Source organism: Telopea speciosissima, unplaced genomic scaffold (assembly GCF_018873765.1).
Source record: "Telopea speciosissima isolate NSW1024214 ecotype Mountain lineage unplaced genomic scaffold, Tspe_v1 Tspe_v1.0424, whole genome shotgun sequence".
NCBI lineage: Eukaryota > Viridiplantae > Streptophyta > Magnoliopsida > Proteales > Proteaceae > Telopea > Telopea speciosissima.
Window position 1 is genome coordinate 12,522 of NW_025317760.1, and position 6,745 is coordinate 19,266.

A 6,745-nucleotide genomic window follows, 5' to 3' on the forward strand; every position below is an offset into this window, starting at 1 on the left:
CTAAGCCAACTATAAGAAACTTAAAAGAAATAACTTTCATTCTTCCAAATATTCATTAATCAAAATCAATGGCATTTAATTTATTTGATTACAATTTTAAATGGAATTGAGTGGATATTGATAGCCCCAAAGCAGTTTATCTTTGTTTAAACTCTCTAGATTTTGACGTTGATTGTACTTCTCACTATCTCTTCAAAATAGTGTTCAAGTCTTTTAAATGATGAAACTTGGGTGGTGCATGTGTTGATCACCAAACTAACACCTTATTCTTTGATTAGTTACCCAAGCTAATGAATAGATGTTGGGAAACTTTGGATTCTGTCTTTGCTTAAGGTGATTTAAATTGTGCTTTGCAAAAACTGCATTAATTGATAACCTAAACCGTGCTTCATATGTGTGGACAGATTGACAAATGATGAAAGCTTCTCAACTCTCTAATCTCAACACCCCCCTATACATCTTCCTCCCCTGTTTGTTACTCTCAATCTCTAACTCCCTCTCATTGTAGAGATGGACATTGACCTAAAAAAAATATTTTAATAGGGGAAGGGACTGATATTTGATACTTCTCAGATTTGCTGTTAAATTTGCTGCTTTTCTCCATATATTCATTCACCTCTCTAAGTTTCTGATATTAATGGATTTATCTCCCCTCTTCTCCTTGTTACCTCCAACTCTTGAACTTTTTCCCAAATCCCAACCATTCACAGATTCTTATATGTTTTAAAACCAACTAAAGAAAGTTCTCCAATGGGTTTTGTCTTGATTCTGACTTTATGGGCTATACCGGGTGACTTATTCCTACCTTTTTAATTAAGATCCATTAATAATGGTCTCTCATTATAAGGTCAAGACCATGACCCCTTTCCTTTTAGTAAATCACCCTAATGTCATATATGAACATTACAGCTTGACACCAACACCCCCAGCCCCTTAATTCTCCCCTCTTGGCCTAAGAAGATCAAGATTGGGATTGGAAGTTGGAACTAAATATCACTTGTATGTATCTTTGCGATTTCTATTCATCTTGGGTTTTAAAACATAGAGTACATAAAAACAATTCTGTATTTGTGCTAATTCGTTGAATAAGTCTGCTGTAGTTTATACAAATCTGTTTGAATAAGTCTGTTGTAGTTTATACAATCGACGCTTATGTCCGCATGACCTGGTTTCGTTCGGTTCAATTCTATCTTAATCTAATGTCAAGATACTAGTCTTTGGATGGTAATCACCTAAGTGCTTAGCTTAACTGTGGGAAGGATTGGTAGTTTTACATTTTAACCGAGCTTAACTGTGAGAAAAATTGGTAGTTTTACATTTTAACGATGTGTTTCTTGTCTTGCTAGGGGTGTCTGTAAGGTTCAAAGGCCTACCGACTAGAATCCTTCATTGGCTGCTGCTTGTTGGACCTAGCCATCCAAGTCCTAATCTCAACCTAGCTGTTGTTGGTCTTACCCCAGGGTAGGTTGGGCAGTTTATTCATTTGAGAATTTTTTTTAAAGGTAATTATGTTGCTTATTGATTCAAAATTGGAGATACAATCAGCACAACAGGTGAGACTGTCTGGTTCTTCCTTAGGAGTGAAAGGTTTTGTTTTTGGCACTAAAGATGTGTTTGGAGAGAGAGATACCTTTGAGTCAAGGGCACTACAAGAATGAAAAAAAGAAAAGAAAAGATTAAATCTAATGCAAAAAAGGAATTTAAAAAAAAAGAAAGAAGAATCTCTAAATTTTCCAGTCAATACAGATATGGTAAATGAATTTTATATATAGTAACTAATGCTCTGTTTTGATTTTTCTATTTATTGTGGGTGCTATATTTTATTCACATTTGGTGATTATCAAAAGAAAATTTCTTCCAGATCTATTCTAAAGAAGGGAAAGTGCAAACTCAAATGGTAAATAAACTTGTGGTTTAGCTGAAAATAAACAATTAGATCAATAAGTAAATGAACAAATAGAATGTATAAATAAAAAGATAAAATAAAGAAACCAGATCGAATTTAAAAAATCAAAACAATGAATATTAGAAACACAAATCCAAGCAAAAATTCAAGGATTTCATTATAAATCTAAAACTTAATGCATTTGAGTGAAGCTATTGATGGTTGGCTTAGTTGGAAGCATGGAGGCTCAAACCCAATCCACCTGAAGGAACAGAGACAGCTTGAAAATTCCATTGAGTCTCAAGAGAGGGTTGCTTCATCTGGCACCTCATGTAAGTTTGATAATTTGCAATGGCCATTAACAATACCTTACTGTTTGAGCAGCTATAGTCTGAGAGCAACCTTCCTATCTTTGCAACCGGATGATCAGTAGCATTATAACTACATACTCCCGCCGAGAATCCTCCCTCTTTCTCACCAACACCACCTTCAACTACCCATTTGAGATCTCAAGATAGATGATTGCTCCCCCACCTCCTGTTACAAGAGAACCCACCTTCCTTCTCAAGTCTGCAACCTTCATCTCCATATCCTCTCTCTTCATGAACCTCAAAGAGACAGAGGATAACTGAAATTTAATAAAGTGGGCCAATCTTAATTCGTCAGGTACCTCGCTTCTTTCCACTTTCCCCATGAGCTCTGCAACCAGCCCTTTAGTAGTTGAAACGGAGTCCCCAACAATCCCTGTATTCCTTCTTTTCTTCCTCATCAGAACCTCCAAAACCAACCTGAAATCCTCCTTTTCAGTGGCTGAATCAATGAAGATGGAACTTAAAGGCTTCTTTGGAGTAGAAAAGAGAAGTGGGTTTTGCTCAAAATAGCAGTTCAACAAATGGGTCTGCCAGAAACTCCTGTGGTTGCTAATCTCTCTATGAGTTTCAATAGGAGGAGAACAAGTAGAAGAGAGAATCCCCCACCAGAGCTGCTATAGCACTGAAAAACAGAACAAGCTGAAACGTCCTCTAGGTTGTTCTTCACAGTTGTACTGGAGAATCCAGCTTCTCTCATTACCCTACTAACACTAGGGTCATCTAAAATGGATATAATGAGCTGCTCTAGTGCTACCTTAATGGCAAGGAGAGGTTGTTGTTGCTGCTGTTCTATGCAACCCCTCCTCTGGTGTGCTTGAGCTCTCTTCAGTGCTGCAATGAGAGCATTTGAGAGAGAAGGTTGGCCATGAAGGAAAGGATCAGGTGTTGTTGGAAGTCTATTGAGAGCCACATTGAAGCAAAGTTCAAGATCTCTGCATTGCAGTGGATGAGAAGTTGAATGTGGATGAGACTTTGAGACAAGCCCTCCTTAAGAGACTGCACCTTGGACTCAATAAGGTGGCAGCCTCATTACAGCTTGACACCAGCACCCCCAGCCCCTTAATTCTCCCATCTTGGCCTAAGAAGATCAAGATTGGGATTGGAAGTTGGAACTAAATATCACTTGTATGTATCTTTGCGATTTCTATTCATCTTGGGTTTTAAAGCATAGAGTACAGAGAAACAATTCTGTATTAAATCAATTATATACAAAGAAACACCAAAAGACAAATATAGAATCCAGCCTCTGGTTCAAACTTAGAAAATTTTCGGGTGCACAACCTTAAATAAAGAGATTCACTATTTCTTCCCCTATGCTATGTTGCTGCTATATTTTACATACAGTTATTTCTCATTGGGTGTCATTTGTCCATCTGTAGTTCCATAAAACCATCCAAAACAAACAGATAAAAATTGGAACAGAAATCCAAAAATCCCAAACAAACAAACAAAAAGAAACCATTTAAGATTTTATGTCTATTTTTTGCACTTGTTTTACGTTCTTAATGTCCACTTGTTTTACGTTCTTAATGTCTTTAATTCTCTTAAAGACAACTTGTTAAAGATTCCAAATCTTTAGAATCTGGTCATCTGGTCTCATTTAGATTTTGTATGATACCATTCTCTTGTAATAGGTTTTGTGAGGTGGTTAGGCTACAATCAAATGGATAGGAGTTGGATTCATAGATCACGAGATCGTATATTCCGTGCGGGTGATCAATATAAAGCTGGTGTAAATGGTTTCCTGGACTTTGCTTTTTCCACAGTACCCATAGGGGAGAAGATTTCATGCCCGTGTATAATTTGCATTAATTGACGACTGGGAACACGAGATGAAGTGTTTGAGCACTTGATAGTTGATGGAATTATGGCTGGCTATACGGTGTGGAGTTCCCATGGAAAAGTTATACCTTCAAATACCACAATAATAGAAAATATTGTGGTTGATGAAGAAGATGAATAAGATGAAGAGATTGTTAACATAAATGACATACTTCAAGATGTGTTTCCTGGTGAAGCCTTTGAAGGAGCTGGTGGTAGTAGCACAAGTGGACACATAGAGGGAATAGAAAATGAGTCAGAAAAATTGGATAGATTGATGCAAGAAGCAGAGAAGGCATTGTATCCAGAATGCAACAAGTTCACAAAATTGTCATTTACTGTTGCGCAGTTGGAGTGACAAGTCCTTTTCTATGTTGTTGGATTTATTGAAGAAAGCACTACCACAAAATAATACCTTGCTGTATTCTTTATATGAAGCAAAGAAGATGCTTAAAGATTTGGGACTCAGTTACAACAAGATCGATGCATGCCCCAACGATTGTATGCTATATTGGAAGGATGCATCTAATGAAAAGTCTTGTCTCAAATGTGGGGCATCAAGATATACACCCAAATCCAAAGCTCCAGCAAAAACATTACGCCACTTTCCTCTGATACCAAGGCTTCAAAGATTATATAAGTCATCAGTAACATCATCTGAAATGAGATGGCATAAAGATGGACGTATGGATGATGGGAAAATACGTCATCCTGCAGATGCAGAAGCATGGAAGGATTTTGATAGACTGCATCCAACTTTTAGTGCGGATCCCTGAAATGTTAGGTTGGGGCTTTCAAGTGATGGATTTAATCCTTTTAATGATATTAAGAATTCATATAGCATTTGGCCTGTTATTGTGGTGCCATATAATCTGCCACCATGGAAGTGCATGAAACAAACATCGTTCATGTTGACATTACTAATTCCAGGTAAAAATCAGCCTGGAAATGATATAGATCTTTATTTACAGCCTTTGATTGATGAATTAAAATTATTGTGGGATGGTGTTGACACCTATGATTCATTGAAGAAAGAGTCATTCCATTTACGTGCCTGCCTCTTATGGACAATCAATGACTTTCCTGTATATGCCAATCTTTCAGGCTGGAGCACCAAGGGTGTATTGGTGTGCCCTTGTTGCAACAAAGAGACCATGTCAACTTGGTTGAAACACAGCCATAAGCAATGTTACTTAGGCCATCATCGATTCCTAGAAGGAAATCATAAATTTCGATTGGATAAGAGAGGTTTCAATGGTTGTGTCGAGTTTGGGGTAGCACCACAGCCCCTTTCAGGCATTGCTTCGCTAGCTCAAATGGAAGGTGTAGAATTTCCTGCATTTGGTAAGGGATCTGATAAGAATGATATCGGTAAACGAAAGAGAGTTGGAGGTCGAACTGAACTACCTTTTAATTGGAAGAAGAGAAGTGTATTCTTTGAGTTGCCATATTGGAAGCATAATCTACTCCGTCATAATCTGGATGTCATGCATATAGAAAAGAATGTGTGTGACAACATCATTGGTACACTGTTGGAATTAAAAGATAGATTAAAGGATAAGTTGGAGGCCCGACTAGATTTGCAAGATATGAACATTAGACCATCTTTGCATCCGCAGAGGATAGAGGGGAGCACTAAAGTGATTATATCTCCAGCAAGCTATACAATGTCTAAGGTAGAAAAAGAACAGTTTTGCAAAGCTTTAGATGGTTTGAAGGTGCCTGATGGGTATTCTGGAAATCTATCATGTTGTGTGAAAGTTACTGAAAGGGATATGTCTGGAATGAAGAGCCATGATTGTCATGTTTTAATGCAACAACTCCTTCCTCTATCAATACGGGTACATCCAACGAAGAATGTTAAGTTGGTGTTGTTGTCATTGTGCGCTTTCTTTCGATGTGTATGTGCGAAAGTTACTAAAACCGAAGATTTGAACCAACTTGAAGCCAGTATTGCAGAAACCCTATGCAATCTAGAGAAGATCTTCCCTCCTACATTCTTTGATGTTATGGTTCATCTAATGGTTCATTTACCACGGGAGATATTATTGGATGGACCCATCCACTATAGGTGGATGTATCCTTTTGAAAGGTTAGTCATTAATATCCTTGCTGCAAGTTCACATGTTTATTTTATCTTTTACATTTTTGTTCCCATGTACTAATTATGCGTATCAATAGGTTCAACAAGACCCTCAAGGATTACATGCGTAATGCAAGGCACCCAGAAGGGTCTATTGCAGAGGGATATATTGCAAATGAATGTTTGCAATTTTATGCTCCGCATATCAAAGGACTCGAGACCCGATTAACCTGTCCAAAGAGGAATGTTGATAACGAACATCTATAGGTAGAGCAGCAACATTGGGTATTCTCATGCAAAGGTAGACCATTAGGGCGTGCTGCAATGGTGCGATTAGAGTGGAAAGAGATTGTATAAGCGCATCGATATGTTCTATTGCATTATGAACCCATTGATACATATCAAAAGTAAGTGTCATGATTAATGTTACTTCACTTCAAGTCTTTATTCCAACTTTAATAAGACTTCTCTAATTGTAGGCTCCATTTGGAAGAGCTAAAAGAGAACCTAGGCCATAGGGTTCGACAAGAACAAAGAGATAAGGTGCATGCAGAGCAATTCACAGAATGGTTTAGAAGTCATGTA

At 37.6% G+C, this 6,745-nt stretch overlaps 1 pseudogene; it reads right to left on the bottom strand.

The window, feature by feature from the left end:
* Positions 1-1,435: 1,435 nt before the first annotated feature.
* LOC122648069 lies at positions 1,436-5,233 on the bottom strand (annotated as a pseudogene).
* Positions 5,234-6,745: the final 1,512 nt, after the last annotated feature.